The 26467-nt window shown below is 44.1% G+C and overlaps 1 long non-coding RNA gene across 10 annotated transcripts in view; it reads right to left on the bottom strand.

Annotated features, from left to right (window-relative positions):
* The window catches only part of LOC138844525 (uncharacterized), a 101181-nt gene that overhangs the window by 58727 nt on the left and 15987 nt on the right, over positions 1-26467 (bottom strand). For 3 of the 10 annotated variants that reach the window (XR_016218711.1, XR_016218707.1, XR_016218709.1), the window contains exon 1: positions 16207-16382. The exons of the other annotated variants lie outside the window; for them this stretch is intronic. This is a non-coding gene — a long non-coding RNA (uncharacterized LOC138844525). Of the gene's footprint in view, positions 1-16206; positions 16383-26467 lie in introns of those variants that run through there. 10 annotated transcript variants of the gene reach the window in all.

The following is a 26467-nucleotide window of genomic DNA, read 5'->3' as shown; positions in this document are numbered from 1 at the left end:
CTGTCCAGCTGGGGTTGCCACCATGTAGAGTCCCCTTTAAAAAACTAATTCCTCAAAGTACAAGATTGACTTCATTGAATCTGAACTAATACACATAATATCCTAAACACTGTTCTTAAAACCTATGTGATATTTTTATAAAACAATGTCAGTTTAAAATCTTTTTTAAAATTTGACCTGTAAACTGCTTGGAGATGCACCCATTAAAAATCCAATAGAAAAATAAAATCTATCTAAATGAAAGAGTCCTGACCTATATAATCTCCTTGAAGAAAGACATTGTTCCGCCATTGTAAGCAACCCATCAGTACCAGGCATGAGGGAGGGATGCAAGGCTGTTCCTCCCTTCAGATGGAACCCACTTGCTGCCTCTGTATAGACATGACTCTGTGGTGGTTATGTGGTAAGTAGGCACACAACCTGCTTCTGTTAATACAAAGATGCTGAAGCCGGAAACTGTATGATATCTGAGGATCCTATGCTGACTCTCCAAACTTCAGAATGATTTTATCCCTAGAGTTGCAAAAAAAAAAAAAAAAGTAGCTTTACTACCTCTCCTAACCATTTGCCCTTGTTACATGAAACAGAGAGGCTTGACTAGGAGAGAGAAGTTTATACATAGATAAGGCTGGTAGTTGAACTGATGCAGCAAGGTGTGGAATATTTGGAAGCAGGGTGTGGACTCAGACTGCATTCTCAAACAACAATCCAGGCCTCTGTTAGGCAGAGCTACACCCAGTTCTAAGGAAGCTTTTTCCAGCAAATTCTCCTCCCCACTTGAAGCCAAGTGTCTCTTACCCACTGTCCACACCAGAGACATGGAGCGGGATGGGTGGGAGGAGACTGTCTATCTCCAGGAGTGTTCAGAACCCTGTGATTACTTTCCTGCACCAATAGAGGGACAGGCAGGGAGGTCGTGACTCCAACCCTGTATTCCGTCTCATTGTCAAGAGGATGACCCTCCCCCTGGGAAGAAAATCTCACATTGCTTAATTTTTATGATTTATGTGGTATTAACTACCAAAAGCAAGGAAGAAAGTTTGAGAACTAATGTTCCAAGTATGACATACCTGGAGAAGGGCTTTCTATGGTATCTCTGAGTTGTGAGGACTTGATGCTGAAAGCAACACTCTCAATAGAAAATCTTCCTATAGGTACAAGGGGAAGCCTCTTTCCCAGCTCACAAACAGCCTCCACTGCATCCCACCCATCTCCCTGGGCTGCCCAAATGCAGGTCCTGTTTAGGGAAGAGGAGACAGGGTGCTGGGGCTTCAAATATTCTTGAATTTCAAGCATGCTCTTCCTTGAAGCTATGAAGCTATGCCAAGTGATTTTGTTGTAATGATTCCACTTGTGCTTAGTCATTGTTAGACTGAGAAAAGGAGATACCCTCTTTCCCCCAAAAGAGCGGTCATTGGCTTTGTTCTCAGGACATCTTGCTGGAGAAGTCCAATCCAGGGTTCCCTGACTCCAACCCCTGTTCTGCCACAGGCTTCTTTTGTTCTCTGGGTTGTTTTTTTCTTTCCTCTAATTCCTCCCCCTCAGCTACCTCCACCCCATCACACATTGGACTTTACCTTGCTTTCCCACAGAAAACTTTCCCAGCCCCTTCAACCAGAACATGTGCTCCTTGTCCATGCTCCTGGGGTACCCCAGTATCACCCCTAAAGCAGTTGTTCTCTGGCTGCCTGGTCCTGTTCTGCACACCAGGACTTAGTGCTGTATCCCAGTGCCTAGCACCATGTGGGCACACAGTAGGTGCTAAGCAATCATTGATGAAAACAAAAGAGATGGCGGGGGGAAGCAGGAAAATAGAAGGAAGGAAATGAAGAATGAAGATGGAGAGGAGGAGCCACTTCCAGTCTGTCACCCCTTGGCCTCACCCCATTACTTTCCTCTTCACAGAAATGCCAAAACTAAAATGAAATTAAAAACGATCTCTGGGGGCCGGCGCTGTGGTGACAGCATCTCATACAGGTGCTGGTTCAAGTACTGGCTGCTGCACTTCCTATCCAGCTCCTTGCTAATGGCCTGGGAAAGCAGTGGAAGATGGCCCAAGTGCATGGGCCCCTGCACCCACATGGGAGACCCAGATGAAGCTCCTGGCTCCTGACTTATCTCAGCCATTGTGGCTGTTTGAAGAGTGAACCCACAGATGGAAGCCCTTTCTCTCTGTCTCTCCCTCTCTCTCTCTTACTCTGCCTCTCAGATAAATAAACAAATCTTAAAACAACAACAACAAAAAGCATCTGCCTTCTGTATGTCCCCAATTTGATTTCTGTTTCAGGGCTTTTGTTTTTTGCTTAATTGTGTGTGTGTGTATGTGTGTGTGTGTGTGTGTGTTGTCACTCTGAACCCTGATTCCATAAATTCAAGTATGTTTCAAAAGCCTATGGGGCTGGCGCTGTGGCTCAGTAAGTTAATTCTCTGCCTGCGGCGCTGGCATCCTATATGGGTGCCTGTTCTAGTTCCAACTGCTCCTCTTCCAATCCACCTCTCTGCTATGGCCTGAGAAAGCAGTAGAGGATGGTCCAAAGCCTTGGGCCCCTGCACCTGTGTGGGAGACCAGAAGAGGCTCCTGGCTCCTGGCTTTGGATTGGCACAGCTCCAGCCATTGCAGCCATTTGGAGAGTGAACCAGTAGATGGAAGATCTTTCTCTCTGTCTCTCCTTCTCACTGTCTGTAACTCTATCTCTCAAATAAATAAATAAAATCTTAAAAAAAAAAAGCCCAGTGTACTTACAACATGAAGTACCAGGTCTCTGTCACATACTTCTCAACAAATGGTGACAAAAAATGTTTTATTAGTATTATCTTTTAATTAAAGATTGAAAATCTTACAGAACAGGGACCTTGCAAACCTAACAAGAAGAAAGCACTGAAAGTAGTAGTAATGGCAGTACAGGCACATGAGGCATATTTTGGGGAAAATCTGGAGAGAATATGGTTTTCTAGTAGATGTTTTATTTGTACTTTTTAAATGTTTATTTGATATCATTGATTTGAAAGGCAGAGTGACAGAGTGACAGAAATATCTTCTATCTGCTGGTTCACTCCCCAGATGTCCACAAGAGCTGGTGCTGGGCCAGGCTAAAAATCAAGAGCCAGGATCTCCATCCCTGTCTCTCATGTGGGTGGCAGGGCCCAAGTATTTGAGTCATCACCTGCAGGCTCCCATGGTACGCATTAGCAGATAGCTGAACTGGAAGAAGAGACCGACCTCATGTACTCTGATATAGCACAGAGGTTTCCCAAGTAGCAGCTTAGCCCACTGTGCCTTATTTGCTGTTTTGTTTCATTAGTAAGTAATGTTTGAGGAGTATATCTTAGAAAATAGCTGTGTATCCTATTTAATAAAAAAGTAGTCTTATTTTCTTCCCCCCCAAGACATGTGAAAATAAGAACAAAGAAATGCCATATCTAGGCCTGCGCCTTGGCTCACTAGGCTAATCCTCCGCCTTGCGGCGCCGGCACACCGGGTTCTAGTGCCGGTCGGGGCGCCGGATTCTGTCCCGGTTGCCCCTCTTCCAGGCCAGCTCTCTGCTGTGGCCAGGGAGTGCAGTGGAGGATGGCCCAAGTACTTGGGCCCTGCATCCCATGGGAGACCAGGAGAAGCACCTGGCTCCTGCCATCAGATCAGCGCCGGTGCACCAGCCACAGTGCGCTGGCCGCGGCAGCCATTGGAGGGTGAACCAACGGCAAAGGAAGACCTTTCTCTCTCTCTCTCTCTCTCTCTCTCTCTCTCTCTGTCCACTCTGCCTGTAAAAAAATAAATAAATAAATAAAAAGAAATGCCATATCTCCTTTAGGACATTTCTCACAGAACATTTATTAAAGGAAGAAGAATAAGGAGGAGGAAGGGGAGGAGGAGGGGAAGAGGGGCAGGAGAAGAAGAAGAAAAGAAAAAGAGAGGAAGTGGTGTGACGTACTGGGTGAAGCTGCCATCTGCAGTGCCAGCATTCCATTTGGGCACCAGTTAGAGTCCCAGCTGCACATTTCTCACCCAGCTCCCTGCTAATTCCCTGGGAAAGCAGCAGAAGATGGCCCAAGTGCTTGGGCCCCTGCACCCATGTAGGAGAACTGGAAGAAGCTCCTGGCCCCTGGCTTCAGATTGGCCCATTGCATTGAGCCATTTAGGGAGTGAACCAGCTGATAAAAGATCTCTCTCTCTCTCCCTCTCTCTCTCTAACTCTGCCTTTTAAATAAATAATTAAAATAAAGAAAAGACCATGTGATGTAATGCTGTAGGAAGGTGACATTGCACTGCATGTGAGTATGAACTAGATAAAAATCTTTTAAAGGCACGTTCCAAGGTGTACAGTGAATTTCCTTTTTCGTGTGTGGAGAAATCAAGAAGATGAAAGATATAAGAGGGCACAGTACAATAGCATTACAGGGGAGAGTAACACAGCCACTTGGGTCACGTCTTCATCATTACTTCCTCGTGTTAGGAAATGCAGTGCAGGGATGGCTGAGTTTCAGAGCAGGGTGAGAAAGGGAGCACGGTGGAGAATCACTCATGACAGGAGATCTCAAAAGTTAGAATGACTAAGTCTGGGCTGAAAAATAAGAGTGATATACTTAGGCATTAAAGATACGCTGTAAGCAGTAAAACAGATAGATCCTTATTACATAGTTCCGTGAGAGATGAGGCCACTTGGTTAATACTGAGGAAATGTAAAGCAAAGTATAGGAAAGACTCCTCCACCTGGGACAGTTCACGTGAGAAAATGTGCTGCCACCAGCAGTCATAAGATCAATCAGAGAGCTGGAGCTTGCAGAGGGGCAGGATAATGTATAACCCACTCTCCTGGCTCAGTGGGGAGAAGAGAAGCAATCAATTCACCTGCTTCTAGGAGAGCACGGTTGATTACAAGTGGGGTCAGCAGAGGCTGTCCCCCACACTTGATCAGGATAATTAAAAAGCGCTTGTCCATGCTCACAAGTCCTAGAAAGACAGTGGAAATAGGATACAAAGATCAAACGACCTGATCCAATATGACAAATGTTTTTTTGATGAGAACAAAAAAAAAATGAAACCACACACATACATACAAATCAATTCCAGTAACTAAAGATGTAGCTAAAATGTTTTTCATAGAAGTAATATGTCTCCTGGTAATATAAATATGACTCAATATTTTTGTTTATTTATTTGAAAGGTGGAGTTAGAGAAGAGGGAGAAATCTTCCATCTGCTGGTTCACTCCCCAAATGGCCTCAACTCCTGGGGCTGGCCAAGGCCCAGAACACCATTCGCAGTCTCCCACATGGGCAGCAAAAGTCCAGGCACTTGAGTCATCTTCAGCTGCCTTTCCAGGCATGTCAGCAGGGAGCTGGATCACAGGCAGAGCAGCCTTGAGCCAGACTTGAACCAGCACTCCAAGATGGGATGCCAGGCTCATAAGCACCACAACACCAGCCCCCGTTTTTGAATTTTAATCTGATGCCTTAGCAAGAACTCTGGAAGGACATTTGGCACACTTGGGAACCGTTCACATGCGTGACTTCCTGCTCCTAAAGCAGAGTGTAGTTGAGAAGTTGTGCATGAACTGCAAGTCTTAGCAAAGCATTGCTATTTTGAGATTGTCATGTTGAATGTAGGTAATAAAGTCTCTTGATGAAGTCCTCACAGTTTAAATACAGCTTCTTTTTTTTGAGCTATTATCATCTCCCACCTCTTTGAATATTTTTCTCTCTTTAAAATGGGATGTAGGCCGGTGCCGCGGCTCACTAGGCTAATCCTCCACCTAGCGGCGCCGGCACACCGGGTTCTAGTCCCGGTTGGGGCGCCGGATTCTGTCCCGGTTGCCCCTCTTCCAAGCCAGCTCTCTGCTGTGGCCAGGGAGTGCAGTGGAAGATGGCCCAGGTGCTTGGGCCCTGCACCCCATGGGAGACCAAGAAAAGCACCTGGCTCCTGGCTCCTGCCATCGGATCAGCGCGGTGCGCCGGCCGCAGCACACCAGCCGCGGCGGCCATTGGAGGGTGAACCAACGGCAAAGGAAGACCTTTCTCTCTGTCTGTCTCTCTCTCTCTCTCACTGTCCACTCTGCCTGTTAAAAAATAAAAAAAATAAAATAAAATGGGATGTAGAGGCTGGCGTGATGAAGCAAGTAAGGCTACCTACCACTTGTGCCACCTGTGCCACCAGCATCTCCATGGACACTGCCAGTTGGTTTCCCAGCTGCTCCACTTCCCATCTAGCTCCCTGCTAATGGCTTGGAAAAACCCGTAGAAGATGATCCAAGTGCTCGGGCCCCTGCGCCCATAAGTAAGACCAGGATGAGGCTCCTGGCTCCTGGCTTTGGCCTGGCTCAGCCCTGGCTGTTGCAGCCATCTGAGGAAGTGAACCAGCGGATAGAAGACCTCTCTCTCTGTCTCTGTCTCTGTCTCTGTCTCTGTCTGTCTGTCTCTCTCTCTGTAACTCAGATTTTCAAATAAATAAATCTTTAAAAAGAAAATGGGATGTAATTTCACAAACCTCACTTGATACTGCTGCAGAGGCTTCTAGAGTGATTTTCATCTTTGGCATCTTATTTATAAGCTTCTGAATGAGAGACTAAGGGCACATCAGGGTGGGCAGAGCCTACATTTTCATTTGGGGACAAGAAAAATCACAGTTTATTAAAAAGAGAAATTTTCCATAAAAATTGCAAAACAAAATAAAATCCTGAATAAGTCAAAGTAAAATCTAGTCTTTGCATTTCAATGAGGTGTAGCAGTGCTGAAAAAGCTATGCAAATGCACTGTTGTCACTTCTGGAGAACCAGGATGTGTTACTAAGTCTGAGGGACAATGACCTGTCTGATTCCATTACCCACGTTAAAGAGAAAGCAAAAGTCAAGCTAAAAGGGGTCTGAAAGCTCTTCTGTGCTAAACCACCATAACTTGCAGGCCCACTGTACTGTGGAGCTTAAGAGCATCCTTACTTTGTTTGAAATATTTATTTATTTATTTGAGAGGCAGAGTTACAAACAGAGAGAAAGAGAGTCAGAGAGAAAGATCTTCCATCCGCTGAGTCACTCCCCAAATGGTCACAGTGGCCAGAGCTGGACCCATCCAAAACCAGGAGTAGGAGCTTCTTCAAGATCTTCCACATGGGTGCAGGGGCCCTGGCACATGGGCCATCTTCCACTGTTTTCCCAGGCCGTAAGCAGAGAGCTGGATTACAAGTGGAGCAGGCGGGAGATGAACTTGTGCCTGTATGAGATGCCGGCACCGCAGGCAGAGACTTAGCCTCCTATAGCACCAGCCCCGAACATCCTTATTTTCACAGGAACATGTCATTTAAACATTGTTCTGGCCAATCCCCTCCACCCTTTACAAATGGACGTAGATTTCTCGATGCTCAGGGAGTTTTCTGTCGTGGCCATGCGCTGTGTGGGAAACTCTTCAGAGAACACCTAACTGCTCCCAGCCTCCTTGTAGAGAGCCCATCTCTGGGGCAGGTGCCCTGCATCCCCTCCTGGCTCGGCCTCTCATCAGCTGCACTTCCCTGGAAATCACCTCACTGCCCTGTCCCAATGTCGTCCCCTGTAAAAGGGGCAGGACAGCATTGCCTACCACAGAGGACTGCAGTAAGTTTAAACCTATGCAGAGGAGCTAGAACTCCATCTGCAGCTCAGTAGCTCTGGGCACAAAGGGAGATCATCTTTCCTATAGGAGGAAGAGGTACAGAGGCGATCTCTTCCACACTCCTGGTCTGGAGATAGGCATGGGAGAAGTTCTCTTTGTTGCATTTCCCCTCTATTTCAGCCTCTTCTCCTTACACCACTCTCCTAAGAGGTTTCCCTGAATTCTGCACCCCACAGACCTGCTAAGCTCACTCCCTCCTCCAGCCCTGCATCTTCTCCTCAGTCCTGAAACTGTTGCCTCTTCCTTCTCCTGTCCGACCTGGACTTGAGTGTGACACTTAACTTATACTCCTGGGCCAGCCCTCTGCTTCCATGCCACCGCCTCTGAGAACTCCGAAAATCTGAGTTTGGTGCTCCTGGTACTTGCATACCCAGCCCCCTATACTTCCATCCCGTCTTTCTCTGCATGTTTACTTCTCTGTGTCCACAGTAGACTGCAAGCCCCACATGGTAAGAATTTGGCCTTGCTCTGTCTGATGACCAGATGTGGATGAAAGCTCTCCTGGTCACCGGAAAGGCTGTTTCCCCACAGAACAAGCTTTCAGGTTTCATTTGCCTTTCTTCTACAAAACCACCTGCTGATTAGGGTAGGCAAAAATGAAGTTGATGTGTTTTATTTAAAATGTTTTATTTATTTATGTTCATTTATTTGAAATGTAGAGAGACAGACAGAGAGAGATCTTCCATTCACTGGCTCACTTCCCAAATGCCCCATGATAGCCAGGGGTGGGCCAGACTAAAACCAGGAACCAGGAACTCAATCCAGGTCTCCCACATGGGTGGCAGGGACCCAAGTACCTGCTGACTTCCAGGGTGAGCACCAGCAGGAAGTAGGGTCAGAAGTGGAGCCTGGACTCAAACTTAGGCACTGTGATATGGGATGCAGGCATCCCAAGCATTGTTTTTTTTTTTTAAATTTATTTTGTTTATTTGAAAGGCAGAGTAACACAAGGAGAGAGAGAGAGAAAGAGAAATTCCATTCACTCATTCACTCTCCAAATGGCTACAATGATAGTAACTGGGCCAGGCCGAAACTAGCAGCCAGGAAGGACTAGAAGAGGCATTCCAACATGGAATGCTGGTGTCACAGGTAACTTAACCTGCTGTGCCACAATGCCAGTCCCCCAAGCACCAAATGCTCTCAGCCGAAGCTGATGTTTTGACCACTATATTCCATGTCAACATTGCAGAAGTACCAGTGTGGGAGTAGTGTGGAAACAGCTGGATCATCTTTCCTGAAACTGATACTGAGAAAATCTATAATGTAATAGGAATTGGGAAGAGTTCAAAACAAAGTGAAATGGGAGAAATACTACCTTTTTTGTTTACTAAATCTAGGAAGAAAGACTCAAAGGAATACTTTTATTTTTATGTGAGTCTAAACTTAATTGTTTAATCAAATTACAGAGTTTACACTTATCTCTCAAAACATGCAAATGTCCTCATCTTTTAATCATTTGATTGCATATAGCATATATGAAGGGGCTTCAAAAATTCATGGGAAATGTGCTTGGTCTTTTAGCTCCATTTTCCATGAATCTTTTGAAGCTTCCTTGCACCCAGCTTTGTGGTGCACAATTAGAATGGGAAAGCTCAGTAGGAAAGCAAGCATGGTGAGGTGGGTGAGTGACCAAGGTGATGAGGACACTTTTCCTTCCATTCTTGGAAGGTGCAGTTGTCAGAAGCAGGAGTGTGGCACAACCTAGATGCATCAGTGGGTTCTTTGCTGCAGTTTGCAAGTGCAGGTGGGATACACACTTAGAGAAAAATGATGACAGCAGAAACTGGAATATTAAAGCCAGAAAAACATCCAGAGCCCCTGATAACCACTTCCCATGCATTAATTCACTTAATCATCACAAGAATGGGCAACAGGTATGGAACAATTTAACAGCACAAATTAGTAAGTTGAGGCTAAGTAGTGAAGAATGTGCCAAAGGTAACACAACCAACAATCAGCAGAAGCAGATTTCAAACCCTCCATCAATCAGTCCCAGTTAGCCATCCTGACCCAGACTCAGACAACGAGCAGTAGTAAGACAAAGCTGAGGTCCCTATGTGCAGGCTTACATGAACTCTGGCTTCCATGAGCTTGAGTTTGTCATCTCGTCTCTCCAGACCTCTGCTTCCTTATCCATGATATGAGAATAATATTACTATCTGCTCTGCCTGCCTTCCAAAGCTTCTATGATAATCAAGTGAGATAGTTTACATATAAGAAGTTAGGAAACAGGAATGTGCTGGGGAAATATTAGATGATAGGTTTATTGAAAAGCATAGGTTATTGATGGATTTATACAAATTTAGTTTCTGTTTAGGGAATATTTCACACATCGCAGTTGAAAATTGGTGCTACCCAAGCCAGATAATATCAATAGATGAGGATGATGGAGAGGGGCAACATTGTGGCACAGCAGGGTAAAGCCAACACCTGTGATGCCAGCATTCCATATGAGTGCCAATTTTGAGTCCTGGCTGCTCCACTTCTGATCCAGCTCCCAGATAATGCACCTGGGAAAGCAGCAAATGATGGGCCAAGTGCTTGGGCCCCACCACCCACATGAGAGACTGGTATGGAGTTCCTGGCTCCTGGCTTTAGCCCAGCCCAGCCCTGGCTTTTGGAACCACCTTGGGAGTGAACCAGCAGATTGAATATTGATAACTCTCTCTCTCTCCATCCCTCTCCCTCTCTCTGTAACTCGGACTTTCAAATAAATAAATGCCTTTTTTTAAAAAAAAATGATTTTGGCTAAAAAGTAAAGAAAATTATGGACATTGTCCTCACAGGTAAATGGATGTGACTTCAAGGAGAAAGTGGCAATCCCATAACCATACATTCCAGGCTTGAAGAAGTAGTAATTGGTATGCATAGAAAAACAGGACACACATACACACACACACACACAAAGAAAAACAGGACACAAAGACAAGTTGCCATTCTGAACATAGTTGTGCATAAAATCATCACTGTCTTCAGATTAAGCAAATCTGAGTAACAGGAAATTCCAGGACATCAAAAAGTGATCTTGGGGCTGGAGCAGTAGCATAGCCAGTAAAGCCACTGCCTGTCAGGCCGGCTTCCCATATGGGTGCCGGTTCAAGACCCAGCTGCTGCACTTCTGATCCAGCTCTCTGCTACAGCCTGAGAAAGCAGTGAATGATGGCCCAAGTCCTTGGGCCCCTGCACCCATGTGGGAGACCTGGAAGAGGCTCCTGGCTCCTGGCTCCAGATCGGCCTAGCTCCGGTTGTCTTGGCCATCTAGGGAGTGAACCAGCAGATGGAATCTCTCTTTTTCCCTCTATCTCTTTGCCTCTGCCTCTTTGTAATTCTGCCTTTTAAATAAAATAAATAAATATTTTTAAAAAACTTTAAAAAATTGATCTTATCTGAAGAATAAGTCAGTGTCTCTATATTGGATTATTTGGAGAAAATTAATCAGTCACAAGGATTTAAAACTTCACTTTATTGCATTTGGTTCAGTGGCTAATGTGCTGCTTGGTGTGCCTGCATCCCGTATCAGAGTGCCTGCTTTGAGTCATAGCTCCTCTGCTTCCAATCCAGCTCCTCTGCTTCCAATCCAGGTGAGAGCTTTATTACTTACATCTATGCCACCCACACTGGAGGCCCAGATTGAGTTCTGGACTCCTAACCTTGGTCATCCCAGTTCTGGCTGTTGTGGGCATTTGAGAAAAGAACCAGAGCATGGGCATGGACGATCTCTCTCTCTCTCCCTCTCCCTCTCCCTTTCTCTCTCTCTCTCCCTCTCCCTTACTCTCTCTCTCTCTCCCCCCAACTCTCTCTCTGCTTTTCAGATGATAGATAAATGAATAAAATTTTTTGAATATTTTATAGCCTACACCCTTCTTTCATGTGTTTTTCCACAAAAATAAAAATACAAAAGTTGTTATCAGCCTCTGTGAAATGTGTAAATCTCAGTGTCAAAAAGAAGGTAATCTGAACAAATTCCAGCAACTAGCTTTCTCCACCTGTTCCTAATGCCATAACTATCCTTGTTTTCAGCATAACACAGTGACTACAATAATTTATTTTCCATTCCACATTACTTGAGATCTCAAACATGTGGTCAAGTACTAGAACAGATATCTGCAATTTTTCTCTCTCCATCATCCATTCCGCCTTTAGTAACAGCAGCTTAATTTTCCTTTAGGACACCATCGCCTTTCTCCATGTTCCATTCTTTAGGGTTAAACAGGGTCAGCCCTTCCCATTCATAAGTTGGCAAGTGACTCAACCCTGACCAATCAGAAAGATGGCAATGTCTTTCAAGACTTACGGACTTTTTTCAAGGCTTATGGATGTTAACCCTGAAGTTTCTGGTGTAACTTTTGAGAAAGAGAGAGAGGGAGAAGGAGAGGGAGAGGGAGGAAAAGAGGGAGAGGGAGAGGGAGGGGGAGGAAAAGAGGGAGAGGGAGGGGGGAGAGAGAGAGAGAGAGAGAGAAGGGAGGGAGGGAGGAAAACTTGAGATGCTGCCAACTACCTTTGCTGCCACTTGAAGAGAATCTGAGAGTGAAGTTGACATAAAAGAAAACAGAGATGAAAGACAAAAGTTAGTTTCCTAGTGGCATCATTTTCACACGTAGCACTTCCCCTATACAATACAAACTATTAGGTCAGTCTTTGATAAGATTTTATTATTTATTATTTTTGTGATTTTGTGAAAGGCAACCTCATTAACCCAAGGAGCTATTGCAGCTGTGCCAAATTCCTGTGGATTATATATAGTGTCTGTCAGGATTCCAGCAGCTTCTAAGGAATGGGAAGTAGGGATCAAATTTGTAGAGCCGGATTTACATGTTTTTTGAAAAGGTTTATTTTTATCTATTTGAAAGGAAGAGTTAGAGAGAGACAGAGGGGGAGAGAGAGAGAGAGAGAAGTCTTCCATCTACTGGTTCACTCCCCAAATGGTCTTAGCAGCCAGAGCTGGGCCAAGCTCCTTCTGAGTCTCGCATATGATTGCAGAGGCCCCAGTCTTAAGACATCTTCCACTGCTTTCCCAGATACATTAGCAGGGAGCTAGATCAGAAACTGAGCAGCTGGGACTTGAACTGGTGTCCATATGGGATGCCAGCTTTGCGGGTGGTGCCTTTACCCGCTACACCACAATGCTGGCCCTGTAAATTTACATGTTTATTTTCCTTCTCTATCCTTGAATATTCCAGAATGTTGAGTCTTAGTAACGGTGAATACATATGGAGCACAAGCAACAAGACAGGCATTCTTATAATCTCATGTTATTGATGTAATTATTAGCCCAATTTTATCAGCTAAGGATACCAAAAAGACAGAATTGTTTCCAGTATTTCAAAACATATCAAAGCACAGGAGATGTAAGTTTAACCTCACATAATAGCTTCCAGATGTCAACATGTGTTGCATTTTTATCAACTTAAGAATCTAGCAAAAACATCCTAGGTTAAGAATCAAATCATGCTGCTCATCTTACCACTAACAAGCTGGTGACGCTTGGAGAAAGTCACCTAATTATGCCTTTCACACCAGAAAATCTACAATCCCAGGAACAAGGAAGGAAATTGGCTTTCGTCCTTGCACCGAAGATTCAAGCTTTGCCCCCAGTCCCAGGCTTTGTGAGTTCAGGCACATCACATCACTGCCCTGCAGGCCTGTCCCATCAGGGACACTAAACCTGCTTACCTCAAGTTATAGGTGGAGCAAAAGAGGAAAAACATTTGAAAAGGCTTTGAGACATCTAAGGTTCTGGGTACCTACAAGATATTATTATTCCTAGTAGTCATATTGGCAATCAATCATGTATGCTTAACTATTTTTCCACATATTCTATGGCTCTGCACCATTTTGGTGCCATCATTCCCCACACAGAAGAAGAGTTGACTGCTGTAAAATAATAAGAGAAGTAATATCTACTACCAAAGGGGCTGCACACCAGCACTGGCAGAGGTGACTGGGTCACTTTGCCACCTAGGATTCTGGCTCCCTCTAGCCCTTGGTTTTCTTATTTGCCCAATGAAGGAATTGAAATCTGTAACGTGGTGGCCATGGCTGGCACTCACTGATATCTGACTCCCCTCTCCTTTTCAAGCACAAAGAAGAGGGGCCCTGTGTAGTTACGCTTGTCCAGGTGACTAGTTCTGGCCTACAAGATGTGAGTAGAAGAGACATGTGTCTCTTCTGGGTATTTCATTGCCCAGGAGAGACATTCCCGTCCTGTGGCCACAACTACTATGAGATGGTCCTGCTGTGGATGGCAGTACCTCTATCACCCTGAGCTCTAGAGTGGGTATGTGGAAGACAGTTCACCTGCTAACTATAACTGTTGAAATGTAGTGTAAATGACAAATGAGCCTTTGTTGTATCAAGCCACAAATATTTTAGTGCTCATTTGTTGTAGCAGCATATCTTGGTTTATCTTAACAAATACAGGCAAGGTCTATATTTTATCTCAAATTTCACATTCTACATTTGCTATATACATATATTTTTTTCTGTACCTAAACAATGGATTTAGAGCAAAATAAAGCTATGATTTCCACAGACCTAGTAGGATACTTTTCTTTGTAGGTTGCAAGGAGCAAGGGAGTAAAGAGAGGACCCATGGAGGGTATATTCTGTAAGATCTCCTTGAATATGACTTCTAATTGCTCAGAAAGACTTTTTTAAAAAAGTAAAGAGGTACTTTATTTCACTAGATATTAGAAAAATATGTCAAACTTGAACACTAACAGAAAAGTGTTCAGAATAGAAATGTAGATTTTATATAATTAGATACCAGATTTAACTTATTCATAATATATTTGTGATGTAGCCTGAAGAACTAGAATAATAAGTGCATTTTTAAAAATCTAATAAATAAGACCATATTCCCAATGTGTTCCTTGTAGTTTTTACCCCTATAACCAAGAGGTATGTTCAGACTGACTGCTGTAGGGGAACTTTTTTAATTACAGTTTTATTTATTAATAAATAGAGAACAGATTTCATTGATTGTAAGGGTACCCTTATGTATTTGTGGTATTTGAGATACTAAGATATTTTGTCTTCTTCTTTTTTTAGAAAAATTATTGGATTGGCAGAGTAACAGAAAGAGATAAACAGATAGAGAGGTCTACCGTCTACCGGTTCACTCCCCAAATGACCACAACATTCAGGGCTGTGGCGTGCTGCAGCCAGGAGCCAAGAGCTCATCCAGGTCTCCCGATGGGTAGCATGGGCCTTTGTGCTTCAGCCGTCTTCTGCTGCCAAGATGCGTTAGCAGGGAGCAAGTATCAGAACTGGAGCAGCCAGGACTGGAACTGGCACCCCAGTACGGGCTGCTGATATCACAAGCTTAACCTTCTGTGCCACAACGTTGGCCTCTTGTTTCCTTTTTGTCTGCTAAATAATCAGAAGATTTAGTCAAGTAAAACACCAAATCGATGGGAGTTAAGAATCATGCTTGCAGCCAATGAGGAAGTCAAACATGAAGGCTGTTTTGTGCACTTTACCCAAAGCCCTGCTTGTATTTTATCAATGCCTACATAAAGCCTAGATTTCTATCTAAAATACAGATGGATCCATGTGAACAAAAACAAACTCATCTGCTTGGCAAATTCCAAAGTGTTTCTGCAATGCAGGATGTGACGTGAGTAAGAAAAAGGAGACAAGGAAGGAACAAAACTGGTTCCCATCCCACTTGTTTGCCTCATCTTGAAGGGGAGTGAACAGAAAGGATTTTCAGAAGAATGGGCAGGTTAAAGTAGAGGGGGAAATTGTCAAAGTGAGAAGGGTTAATAGAGAAAGAAGAGAAACTGAGGGAGGCTTACACAGTTTCAGGTGCAAATGCAAGGTGAAACAACCAAGAGATGAACCAGAAAACCTTGACTTGACTTGTTCACTGTTCTTGAAGTGTTTGGCTGAGCTCAAATCACAGAAGTGCAGCTTAGAGGTGCACAGGACCCACCATCGAAGTCATATTGGAGCAGAGGAGCCTCAAAATGGGCTCTTAAGAGAGACCAATGAAAAGGCAGAACCATAACTGAAACAGGGGCCATGTAGAGCACTCATATGAAGCATCTCTTCTAGAGTCCAGCACTACAGACTGACACTGTTATCATGTTACCTTTTTCCCTCTTCATCAGTCTCCTCCTAGACCTGTGAAGTCCGGCGACAACACTCAGATCATACTTCTTATCTCTATTTTTCAGACAATTCTATCACATGTGCATTTGTAAAAAGCAGGGGAACATGGCCTGGTGCTCTAGAACACATGGAAATTCAACCAAAGAAAAAGCAACGAACAACAATTTAAATACCTACCATGTGCCAGGTGGTAAACTTAACCTTTGGCATGCCCTGTCTTATGTAACATCTCTATATCGTCCACTTGTCTGTTCTATTTACAGACTAAGAAAATTAGGCTCAAGAAGATTAAGTCATTTAAGATGGCACAGTTGGCAAATGAGAGAGGTAGAATTAGAAACCCAGATTTTCTGAAGCCGGAAACCAGCTTCCACAACATTTCACCCCAAATTATTCCCAGTAACCACTGATTGGTGTTATTCATACCTCTTCGTTTAGTGATGGGTCTCATTCCTACCTGTAAATAGCTCAGGTAGATCAGCTCCTCTTCTACCACTTTCCCTTCAGCTTTCTTGATCAGCCACGTGTTCTCAATCTAAAATCTGGGCTTTAATCTCTAACGGCACAGAGTCTTGGAGAGAGATGGAGAGAGGGAGGGAGAGCAAGAGAGAGCAAGGGAGGGAGGGAGAAAGAGGGAGAGATGCTCTTTATAAAAGTTTGGCAATGCTCAAATGGTTTCGCAAGTATTTCCTGGTGGGAGAGAGTAGCTCATTGGCAAACAGTAGCGGTAGTAAATATTTGTTGAATGACTGAATTTTAATAATTAAATAGCTCTTCCCTAAGAAACACTCTTTTGTGAAGCTACTAAAAAAGAGGTTATAAGAATAAAGAAATCTATATCAGACTACAAAAACATTTGCATGTATTCATTTTAATTAAAGCACTTAACAAGTATTTATCAAGTGTCTTTTCTAGTCAACACCAGACAATGAACTGCTTCCTTCATAGGAGTGTACAAGTTATCAATTGCTATGTAACAAATTAACTAAAAACCTGGCATGTTAAGATGGACAACAGTTATTATCTCATAGTTTCTGAGGATCAGAATTCTGAAAATGCCCTCTCATGAGGGCACAGTCAAGTAAGGAGCTGAAGTCAACATAAGATTTAACTGGCAAAAAAAAAAAAAAAAGATTTAACTGGCATCAAAGGGTCTGTTTCCAAGCTCACTGGTATAGTCAATAGCAGGCCTCAGTTCCTTGCTGGCTGTTGGGAGACACATTCATTCCTTACCACGTGAGCCTTGCCGTAAGGTTTTGCAGAATCAATGATCCAAGAGAAAAAAGGAGCATGCACCCAAACCAGAGCCACAATTGCCTTTTAAAAAAAAATAGGTTTTTTTTTTTTTTTTGAAAAGGAAAATGACAGAAATACATACACATGGCCAGCGCCATGGCTCACTAGGCTAATCCTCCACTTGCAGCACCGGTACCCCAGGGTTCTAGTCCCGGTCGGGGCGCCGGATTCTGTCCCGGTTGCCCCTCTTCCAGGCCAGCTCTCTGCTGTGGCCCGGGAGTGCAGTGGAGGATGGCCCAAGTGCTTGGGCCCTGCACCCACATGGGAGACCAGGAGAAAGCACCTGGCTCCTGGCCTCAGATCAACACAGCACGCCGGCCGTATCAGCCATTTGGGGGTGACCCAACGGAAGGAAGACCTTTCTCTCTGTCTCTCTCTCTCACTGTCTGAACTCTGCCTGTCCAAAAAAAAAAAAAGAGGAAAGAAAGAAATACATACGCATGTGCACATGCTTGTGCACACACACCTACAGTAGGAGAGAGAGAAGAGAGATCTTCCATCCAGTGGTTCACTCCCTAAATGGATGCAGCAGCCAGAGCTGGGCCAGGTTGAAGCCAAGAGGCAGGAACTTCGTCCAGGTCTCCCACATGATTGACAGGGAGATAAGTACTTGAGGGAGATAAGTAGTTGAGCCATCACCACTACTTCCCAGGTGCAATATCAGGCAGTTGTATCAGAAGTGGAGTAGTCAGGACTGGAACCAGAGCTCTGATATGGGATCTAGGCACCTCAGGCTGTGGCTGAATCCACTGAGCCATGGCACCCACCTCCACAGTTGACTTCTTATTGCCTAGCGTACAAAGTAATGCAACATCACTTCCAGGAATAAGTCCCCACTTCTTTTTATTTTTCCTTCTTTTTTTTTCTTTTGAACATCAGAAAGACATAGATATGGATGAGAGATATCTTCCATTCTCCAGCTAAGTTCACAGATGCTTGCAACAGCCACCTGGCGCAGGCTGAGGCCAGGAACCCATCTAGGTCTCCCATGTGGGTTACAAGGACTAAAGTACTTGAACCATTATCTGCAGCCTCCCAGGGTGTGCATTAGCAAAGAGCAGGATTTGAAGAAAAGTACTAGCAGCATAAACCAGGCATGCTTAGATGGAATGTGGGCATTCCAAGTGGCATCTTAGCTACTGACCACATGCCCAGCCCAATATTCACTTCCTGAATGGAACAGTATCAAAGAGCTATATATACATTTTTTTATTTGCTAAAAACAATTATTTTTATTTTTGATAGGCAAAGTAACAGACAGGGAGGAAGAGAGAGATAATGATCATTTATCAGCTGGTTCATTTTTTCCAAGTGTCCACAACAGCCAGAATTGGACCAGGCCAAAATCAGGAACATGAAACCCCATCTGGGTCTCCCATGTGGGTGGCAGGGTCCCAAGCACTTGGGTCATCTTCCACTGCTTTCCCAGGAGCATTAGCAGGGACTAGATCAGAAGTAGAGCAGCTGGGGCTCGAACCTACATCTATATGGGACAATGCAAGTATCAGCTTAACCTGCTACACCACAATGTCCCTAATGGATACACTTTTTAACTAGGGTGGAGAATCGGAGGATTGGCCCATGTCTGTTGTGGCCACTTGGGGAGTGAACCAGCAGGTAGAAAGCAAAACGTAAAATTTTCAGTACCTACTTCCTTATTTGTTGAGTATAAATTACATCTGTTATTCTGTGACCTAACTTCTGCCTAATTGCTCACTGAAAAGGCTTAAAGGAAATGTGTATTCTGCAAACACTGTGCATAGATTTTAACTTGTTGGTGGCAAATAAATGTATCTCTCAATTTCCTTTTTCCATGAAGTTTTTGAAGTCCCCTCATACAGAGCCAGACTGGAAGGGAGATACTTTGACTTGGGTCCAGCGTGGCAGGCACTTGACCTCTTGAGAGAAGGGGTGTTATTTTCCATTCCTATATCAAGGTATCACATAGACCCAAAGTTCTATTATGGCTGGGTTCCTTTGTAGCTCAAAGCAAGTGGAGGAAACTTGAGATGACACAGAAACTTAACATCACTGGGGCGCCTGGAAACTGCCATACAGACGTATTTCCCACTGAATTTTAATGTTCCAATTTACTTCACTTTTAATTGTCTGCCTGCATTTGTGACTTGCTGGACTGCTTAGCAGACCCACATCTTCACCATTGTTCTTCGCATCGTGTAATGCATTCAGAAGCAGAACCTCCACCTGTCAGTTAAGAGAATGCAGCATCTCAGCCTCACATTGAAATCAAGTTCCCTCACCTTCCAACAGCCAAGGTGCCACTTTATCCTCAGCAGTGTGGGAGGCCACAGATCAATTCAACTTACCTTGCATTTTTGAGTACCCATGAATGGCACTTACAGAAAGAAGTAGTGGTGCTCCGCAAAGGTGTGTAAGTCAGGCAGTGGCACACGTGAGGGCAGCGACATTTTCCTCTGTGTCCTGTGTGACACTCCAGCAGGGCTCTGTATTCTTTTCCCTCAGGCACACTGCCACCCCAACATCACAATATGCCTTGTCATTTTATTGAAATCTAAGAAGGAAACCACATGCAGTGATCTGAAGTGCCGCCAGTAGCTACGAAAGCCTCAGGTTGGACGGCAGCCCTGTAACCCCCTCGCAGGGGTGGAAAGCAGACCACTCTGTGGAGGACTCCAAAGACACACTAATGCCACTTCGAGTTACACTCTACATTTCACTTTCTGCTTAAAATCTCCACTGGCTGCACATGCGAGAAGGCTTCAGAACAAAATTTATGCCATATAAGTTTGCTAGTAATTTATGCCCACTACAATTGGCAACACAGGAACAATGTTTGCATGGACTACCATAGAAATTAGTTAAAGTTTTATGAGTAAATACAGCTCAAACAGCCATACTTTGTAGAAAAGGAAAATCCCTAGCATCCTGAGTTTTAAATGAAAGTAATTTTTATCTTTTGTATTTATAAACTTACAATATCAGTTTTTAGATAACTGTCCCTTCACACATAATCCTTCTCCAAATACTCAAATTCCAGGATATACTTTGTCTCTTTTAATCTCTCTCCCCCAAACTGGGTAAACACAAAAATAATCTGATTTCTATAACTTACTCTACTTCTGTGCTTTTTTTTTTTCAATTTGAGATTTGTGCCAAGATAATAGCTCACTGCCCTGAAATGCTTGCTTTCCTGACAGGTAAATATTAACTATTTGTTCTCAGCTTTACTTTTCTTAGCAAGAGACAGAATTAGCACCAGTTTCTCCAATGCTTTGTCCCTGGGTGAAAAACAGATTAGTTCTATGTGCACAATGCCAAACCTGCGGTTCCAAAGTAGGAACTCTGTTTCCTCATTTAGATAGAAACTCAAACATTTCCATAGTTATACTTTCTGTTCAATGATTAATGAAATTGTCATTTTCCTTCCAACTTTTTTTTTGCATTTACTAAATACGATTATGGATTGAAGAATGCTATTTGTGATTACTTCACAATGAAATAATAGATCTTCCTCCTTTATTAACTCTTATGTTTGCATTAAGAACATTAAATGGATACATTGTTGCAATACTTATTTAGATTCCTAAGTATAAGCATCTGTGTATGGGCATCATTCTCCAAAGTGGTAGGGGCTGTTATATTGCCTTCCTATCAGAATCATAAGAGCAAAGTTAGGCTGCCAGCACTGTGGCATAGCAGGTAAAGCTGCTGCCTGCATTGTTGGCATCCCATAGGGACACATGTCCAAGTCCTGCTACTCCACTTCCAATCCAGCTTTCTGCTATGGCCTGGGAAATAAGTAGAGGATAATGCAAGAGCTTGGGCCTCTACACCCATGTGGGAGACCTGGATGAAGCTCCAGGGTCCTGGTTTCAGATCTACCCAGCTCTGACCATTGCAGCCATTTTGGGAGTGAACCAGTGGATGGAATACCTCTCTCTTTTTATGCCTCTGCTCTCTGTAACTCTGCCTTTCAAATAAATACTTAAAAAAAAAAAAGAGTAGTTAGTCTCCCCGCCACACACACACACACTCTAGCCTGCATAGAGCTATCAGAATGCAGAGGGGTTGACAATTAACCTAAAACTAGGTTCCCCAAATTTTGCATTTGTGTCATTCAGTCCCATCTGAATCTCTTGTAAACAGGCTCCCTAGATTCCATTGTAATATTGGCAGTAAGAGGCCGGCGCCGTGGCTCACTAGGCTAATCCTCCGCCTTGCAGCGCCGGCACACCAGGTTCTAGTCCTGGTCGGGGTGCCGGATTCTGTCCCGGTTGCCCCTCTTCCAGGCCAGCTCTCTGTTGTGGCCAGGGAGTGCAGTGGAGGATGGCCCAAGTGCTTGGGCCCTGCACCCCATGGGAGACCAGGATAAGTACCTGGCTCCTGCCATCAGATCAGCGCGGTACGCTGGCCGCGGCGGCCATTGGAGGGTGAACCAACGGCAAAGGAAGACCTTTCTCTCTGTCTCTCTCTCTCACTGTCCACTCTGCCTGTCAAAAAAAAAATATTGGCAGTAAGAGAGTTTGATTCTATCCTTATCACCAGAGGCCTCTAGTCCTCAAGGTTTTGCCTGTGTTTGAGTCATGTGTTGGTGGCTGAATGATATTTGTACAGTACCTCAACTGTCTGGATACCAAGATGCAGGCTAGTGTCTCTGCAATGTTTATCAAGGCTAATGTGGCCTTTTCAACGCAAAACAAACACAAGCTATAAATTCCTTTGCTGAAATTTTCTACTGCTCCCTAGAGCTGGGAACACCAGTAAACATAATATTGGAAAATGTATTCTGTTTCACTTGTGAAGTGCTTTGCAATTGGAATTCTTAAGAGAGAATTCATGAGAGATAGAAGGTAGTAGGAAGGAATCATTTAAAAAGGAAGACTGTGTTTAGAAAAGAAGAATGAAAAGATGCCTTGCCACGAAGCCAGTGGGAATTTGAAATTACTCCAAGCCAGGGAGCCAGGAGAGTGGCTGAGACATAAGGTAGCATTCAGAGGGAGTTGATCATGTTTTGATCTCATTTAAGGCTTTTTTTCATGCTTATTTCTGACACTTAATTGGTGCCTATGTGGAGAAGTGTTAGTGCAGGGCAGTGGTGTAAAAGCCCATCAAAACATCTTAAAGGAATTTGTTGTAGATCCTGCTTTCTCCCTGAGATAGTGGGCATAATAAGATCTTAACTTTCAAGAAAGCAGGTTATTGCCATTCAAAATAATATGAAAGCCACAGGACAAAGACAATGCCTTCTTAGCCCACTTTTCATTTGTTTTAAAGATTTATTTATTTATTTGAAAGAGTTACACAGAGAGAGAAGAGAGGCAGAGAGAGAGAGCGAGAGCGAGAGCGAGAGAGAGAGGTCTTCCATCCACTGGTTTACTCCCTAATTGGCTGCAACAACCGGAGCTGTGCCGATCCGAAGCCAGGAGCCAAGAGCTTCACCAGGTCTCCCACGTGGGTGCTGAGGTCCAAAGACTTGGGCCATCTTCTACTGTTTTCCCAGGCTTTAGCAGAGAACTGGATCAGAAGAGGAGCAGCCGGGACTCGAACCAGCGCCCATATGGGATGCCGGCACTGCAGGCGGTGGCTTAACCCAATATGCCACAGTGCTGGCAGCCCACCTTTTAACCCAGCTAAGAAAATACTGTGCCTAATGCTCACACTGTACATAAAATGACAAATTCGCAACAAGAAAACATCTACTGGGGGCTTGCACTTGGCACAGCAGTTAAGATGCTGCTTGGAAAGTATGGAAAGCCAAAACTCTGTGGCAAAACAATAGCCTACACAGAGGATCAGTGGAAAGAAAGGGTCATCAAAGAAGGATATACTCTTCTCTGAAGGGAGGAGAGAACATCCACGGTGCTTATGGCGGTGTCCAAACACTGATGGAGTCTATGGTTACAAAAGGCTTCCAGAGCCTTGGCAGCCCATGGCAAGAGCCTCGGGTGATCACTAAGTGTTAACTGTTAAAGGAACAACAGAAGACACTGTGCACTTACTCCCCAAATAGGACCTCCATCCCTAATGAGTTGTACTATCAAAAAAATATATAGTACTACCATAAACAAACAATCAAAAAGATGTTGCTTGGAATTCCTGCACCCTTATTGTAGTGCCTGAGTTTGAGCCCTGACTCTTCATCTGACCCAGCTTCCTGCTAATGTGCACCCTGAGAGACAGCAGGTATGCTTAGGCCCCTGCCACCCTTGTAGGACACCTGAATTGAGTTATTGGCTTCTGGCTTTGGGCTGGCCCAACTCTAGCTGTTGTGGGCATTTGGAGAGTGAACCAGTGGACAGAAAATTCCCTCTACCTTACAAATAAATAAAAACACCAAATGACAAACACGAAAAGATATTCATATGTTCCATCCATCAGTAATACAAACCAAAAATTAATGTTCTCAGACTTTTATCATTCACCCACTCAGAGTAGACTGAGCTGTTACTGTGTGCCCGGCACTATGCCAGGGCCTGGGAACAGAAGCAAATCAGCCAGACTCCTAGCCTCCAGGGAGCTTCCAGCCCTGAGGAAGAGAGACATGGAGAAAACTGACTGAAGCAGTATGCTTCATTTATTCTGACAGGGGCAAAGACACCAAAGAGAAAGGTACCAGCATTTTTGGCACCTTTGCAAAGTGAAGCATCCATTCCGCAGGGATTGAATTTTTGGCCACAGTTCCCGTGTACTAAACTCTTTATTTATTTCCACAACTTTGCCTACGTTTGAGTCCTCCTCTCTGCCTTAAATGCTCAATTCAATGTCCAGGACCTGAGAAGGACATTAGCCACTCCAGAAGGAAATCTAAATTTCACTTAGAAGAAACATCATCCACTTGGAAACATTTCTACTCCACCTCTCTCCCATGAAAATGACCACTTGGAGAAGATGCCCTCTTAGAACTATGTGGGAAGTCTACAGTTTCTTTACAAAATCCCTGTAATCCCAGGAACGATGGCTTCGAGTGTTCCTAGGGCAGTAAGGACACAGACAAATAAGGACACAGCCTCACCTCCCTTGCTCAGTGCTTCCTCCAGTGAAATTCCCTGTTCTCTCTTCCTCACCCTTGCTCCGCCCCTATCTCTCATGTCCTCTGAGTCTGAAGTCAAAATCACCTCCACTGAAGGCTGCCAAACTGGCTTTGGCCTGGCTCAGCCCTGGCAGTTGTGAACATTGAGGAAGTGAGCCAGCAGATGGAAGATTTCTCTGTCTCTCTGTCTCTCTGCCTCTCAAGTAAAGTGAAAATAAATTTAAAATTTTTAAAACTCACCTCCACTATGAAGTCTATCCCAAGCAGTGCTCCACAGAAGAAACCAAGTTTCCAAAGTGTTTTGTACTAGTTACCAGAATGCAATCTCAAGGCATTTGCTCTTGCCTCTGCCTGACTAACCTAGGAGCCCCTTGAGGGCAAGAACATCTGTTGTATCCACGGATACCTTCTACCACTCTGGGTACATCCTACGTACACAGCAAATGGGTTTTACTAAATGCACAATGAGAAAGTTTCTCTGAGAAGCAAGAAAATGATGACTCTTCCCCCCTACATACTGTATTCTTGCATTCTCCACACTACATACTCAGACCCAGGGTTCCACTGACACTCCCACATCCTGCCAGTATCCTAGGGCCCCCTTCCCAGGTTGGGAAGCTCTGCATTCAGAGTAAGCCTGGGATATAACCAGTCAGGCACAGCTGCTGTTGACTTTCGATATTCCTCCAGGGCAGGCTGGCCTAAGCTGATCATCTCCACGCAGATGAGTAACACTCACACAGGTGGCTCCTTCCTACAAGCTGGTGATCTGTAGGCTGGCTCTCATTCTGGTCTTGAATCAAAAAGAATGTAAGTAACTAGGTACAGTGATTTTTGTTTCATGATGGGCTTAGAAATATTAGATGCTTAGCCTCCTGGAGATGTAACTTGGGCATGCATCCAGTTATCAAACATGCGTCTGAATCACCAGTCTACTTTGCTTTGAGTTCTCCCTGTTTTTGGTTGAGATGTACTTTAAATTGGCTTCTCATGCCCCACTGACCTGTCACAGAAAACAGGCAGAGAAGGCTGAGGCTGTTAGAACTTTGGGAACCAACATCTGAAATTCTGCTTTACATCAATGGGCCCTTAAAACCAGCCTGAGCCAGCTTCCCAGGGGGCAAAGCACTGATTCCCTAGCATTTGAGCATCCACGCAGGTTTGACTCAACAAAGATCCTTTCCTGGTGTGGCCTGAATATGCAATAGCACCTCTTCTGCAAAGAACAGGAAAAGATCCTTTACACAAGGAAGAAAATGATCTTCAGCAAGCACCCAAAACAGGCAATAAATCCAGGAAACTGTCTAAATGTTTGTGCAGGTCTTCAGTGTGGGATTACACATAAGTCAGGAAAACCGCTTGGCTCTTTTAAGGAAGTAGAAATTTTGAAGACATAGCAATTGGATGGAAAATTGAGGCATTATGTTGGCATAGGTGGAGAGAAGTTACAATTGTATTTACCTCCCCCACCCCTGATTCCACTTCTTCCCCCCAAAAGAATATACTGCTAAGAAAATATTTTTGCATATAACCTTCCAACAGACTTGATGAAAATGGAGAAACTTATGATATTGATCTTATAAGCAGAGGCTGCAATCAGACAGCCGCGGTTCAAAATTTGCCTCTGTGCATTGGCCTTGGACGTACAACTTAACCTCTGTGCCTCTGTGTCCACATCTACAAAATGGGGATAATGACAACCATTTGTGACACATGCTACCACAAGAGTTAAATTAAACAGCAAAGGAAGTAGGAAAACGCCTGGATCACACAGCCAAGTTCTTCGAGATGAACCAACTGTGATGCTACAGGTATTAATATCAGAAGTGACAGGATACAGATGAAATCATTTTCATATTGTCCACTGGCTTCCAGTTTCTTGGCTTGGACTATGTGGTTAATAGCAGGACAACCATAGGCATTGCTTGTTATTTGACATACATGTGTCAAATCCCTAGACAGATGCATACATAGATAGATGATGGATAGGTAGAGAAACAGGCAGATAAGTAGAGAGACAGAAGATATTTTGTTAAATTGCCTGAATGTAGACCTGCCTAGCTTAGAATCCATCCTCATGAGAAAGTTGAAAAAAAAGAAAAAGATAAGAGGTTGGGCTATACACTAGTCACATCAGTTTGGTAGGGTAATTAATGGTTTTCTATCATCACTACTACATGAGTTTGTCACAGTTACCCTCAAGGCATAATCTGCTTTCCTAGCTGGAAAAAAATCAGTTTAAAAGTCTAATTCCTCATGAAACTGTTGTAAAAATAGCATGGCTGCAGATTCAAGCAAAGTAGGAAGACGCCCTGCTGGCCATCTGTCCCTGCTCTAGCCCCTGCAGACATTTACCTCTGTTAATGCAAACGGATAGCTCCTGACTCACCCTTGGGACATTTTCCTAGGG

The sequence above is a fragment of the Oryctolagus cuniculus genome, chromosome 12 (assembly GCF_051225735.1).
Source record: "Oryctolagus cuniculus isolate XC-2025 breed Fujian yellow rabbit chromosome 12, ASM5122573v1, whole genome shotgun sequence".
Classification (NCBI taxonomy): Eukaryota; Metazoa; Chordata; class Mammalia; order Lagomorpha; family Leporidae; genus Oryctolagus; species Oryctolagus cuniculus.
Note: the sequence above shows the minus strand (reverse complement) of the source record. Positions and strands in the feature narration are given on the sequence as shown.